Below are 3256 nucleotides of genomic sequence, written 5' to 3'. Positions count from 1 at the left end.
TCACCTCACACCTGTCACTGCTTCATCACACACACTTGTCACTGCTTCATCACACACACCTGTCACTGCTTCATCACACACACTTGTCACTGCTTCATCACACACACCTGTCACCGCTTCATCACACACACCTGTCACTGCTTCATCACACACACACGTCACTGCTTCATCACACACACCTGTCACTGCTTCATCACACACACCTGTCACTTCTCTCTCATGGTCAGTTTTCTTCTCCCATGGAGTTTGGTTTTCATTTCATGTTTTGCTTCAACATATTGGTTGTTTGTAGTTTAATTAAACAAATGTTTCTGGGTTTACCTGCCAGTCTCCCACCTGCCTTCCACTGCAGGTCCTTTGCACAAAAACTTCACATTAGTTGAATTTGATTTGTGCTGACTAATGTTGACGAATATCCAAATCTTCCCATCAAACTTTATTTTGTGTAACTTTTCTAATCTAATAAAACTTGTGAATGTTTGTGTGTTGCTCTCGTCCAACTGCTGATGTGAACACATCTTACTCCCACTGATCACCGCTCTGGAGAATAAACACCCAAAGGATATCCTGAAGCTGCTCAGTAGTAACCATGGTGACAGGACAGCGTCCTCCTCTAGTCCCACGAGCTGCTAATTGTCCTGTTAGCGTCCGAGTGTCCACACAGACTGTGTCCTCTGGGTCTCATTACTGAGAGACGATTGTAAACATGATGCAATCACACGGATGACCTCTGACCCTTAAACTGTTGCTCTGAGTGGAAACAAGGACTTAAAGCTGTGAAATGACCCAGAATAAAGGTCAAGAACAGGAACACACAGTTTCACCTCAGCAGCTTCTGGTGGACCAGTTTTATTTCAGGAAGATAATGAACTTTTTTATTTACCGTATGTACAAAAGCTTTAATAATACAGTTCATAAAAATAGTGTAATTTAACTCTTTGTACAATCATTAACCTGGTGAAAAGTTCTGATTCAGTCCTCTCACCTGTGGAGGAGACTTGATCAGCTGTTAAAGAAGTTTACTGAAACAATATCTGGACTCAGCTGTCCATCATGGACATTAAAGATAGTTTAAACTCCATCTCTGTGATGTGCAACATTTTTATTTCAGTCCAAATCCAAAGAACAGAACAGGATCAGATTCTAACCACAGTCTGTAATTCTCTTCACCCTTTATGGGTTTTTAGTGGCAAAACTGGACTCATGCTTGGATTTTATGTCAGTGTTGTCTGATTTGAATTTGTTTGCCTTTCCTGAACTGGCCAAATGTGTATTTGTCCCCTGTCACAGAGTGAATAGAGGGATTTGGAAATACCCTCCATCTGTCTGTCCATCCATCTATCCGTGCATACTTTAAGCATAATAACTTGAAAAATAAGTGAGGTCATGTCTTCTATTTTGGTGTGCGGCTACATCCAGGCGTAAGAAAGTTCCCTTTCAAAAATTGGGTTGCTAAGGCAGAATACAAGATGGTTGTCGCCGTATATGTATATATTTAAACTTTGTGAGCTTGATTACTTGAAAAATGAGCAACATGCTGACTTTAATTTTTGTGTGCTGTATCTAGGCATAAAAATCTCCCTATCAAAAATTGTATTGCTTCGTCAAAATCCAAGATGGCCACTGGTATGTATATATGTAAACCAGCCACCTCTATCATTTGAGTTGACTATGTTCTTTATATCGCTTAAATATATAGTTTACTTCAAATGATTGGGGTGACCGAATATTAATCTATGGATGGCCAAGGTCCCCATAAGCCACCTCATGGCTCTGCCAATGTGCCTGGTTGTGGATAAAATTGCTCCCTCCACTCACCAGGATCTGTCACTCTGTGCTGACTGGTAAATGGTAAATGGACAGTACTTATATAGCACTTTTCTATCTTATGAAAACACTCAAAGTGCTTTACACTACAATCTGTGTCCTCATTTACCCATTCATACAGCACTCTACTAGATCTCTACGAAGCTAATTGAACAAATCATTCTAAAGAGACTAATCAGAGCTTTGTCACATTCATACACCGATGGGACACACATCGGAGGCAATGAGGGGTTCAGTGTCTTGCCCAGGGACACTTCGGCATGTGACTGCTGGTGGATTCGAACCCCCAACTCTTGCATTGGAGGACGACTGCTCTAACCGCTCAGCCACAGCCACCCTGCCTGGGACAAACAAATTTTTTTTTTAAATACCTTTGTTCTTCTACACAGTGTAACGCCTATCTACTTGAATATCTTGTCCCAAAAACATTAAAGTTTACTTGCATTCCCTTTTTAACTCCAGACCAAAAGATGTTGAATGGATGATGAATATGCAGATGGATGGATGGATGGATGAATGGATGGATGGATGGATGGATGGATGGACAGACAGACAGACGGACGGACGGACAGATGGGTGGATGGATGGATGGACGGATGGATGGACAGATGGCTGGATGGATGGGTGGATGGACCTACAGATGGATGGATGGATGGATGGATGGATGGATGGACAGATGGATGGATGGACAGATGGATGGATGGATCTACAGACACATGAAAGGATGGATGGATGATGGATGGATGGATGAATGATGGATGGATGGATGGATGGATGGATGGATGGATGGATGGATGGATGGATGGATGGATGGATGGATGGATGGACGGATGGATGGACAAAAGGATGGATGAATGGATGGATGGATGGATGGACAAATGGACGGACCAACGGATGGATGGACATATTCAACCTTTATTTATACAGGTTAGTCTCATTGAGTCACAAGGACTCATTTACAAGAGATGGATGGATGGATGGATTGATGAACGGATGGATGGACGATGGATGTTTGTTTCGTGCTGAATCAGTTCTGCAGTTCATCACAATCTAAATAGTTTTTATGAATTCTGTCAGAGTTTCGGGGGAGACTCGAGGTTTCTCTTGGTTCTGATTGTGGACTCTCAGGAACTCTGTGGGGACCTCAGAACTTCAGATGGAGGGTATAAAGAAGAGAATCGGGGCTGGATGCTGAGATCACCTGGCTGTTCCAGACATGTTGTTTAACTCCACCTGCTGAACTCCTGTATGTTCTCAGCTTTGAGCTGCCCTGATTTTATTTACAGAGAATTTTATTTGACATAGTTGGTGTTTTATCATCCAGGTTGTTAGTTCAACAAGTTCAGTCGTCATTTGGATCCTTACAGGTCTTTGTTTCTTTCAGAGCTGCTTTAAATGTTTTTATTTGTTTGAGAGCTGCTTTAAATGT

The sequence above is a fragment of the Nematolebias whitei genome, chromosome 6, assembly GCF_014905685.2.
Source record: "Nematolebias whitei isolate Nwh7 chromosome 6, NemWhi1, whole genome shotgun sequence".
Taxonomy (NCBI): Eukaryota; Metazoa; Chordata; class Actinopteri; order Cyprinodontiformes; family Rivulidae; genus Nematolebias; species Nematolebias whitei.
Note: the sequence above shows the minus strand (reverse complement) of the source record.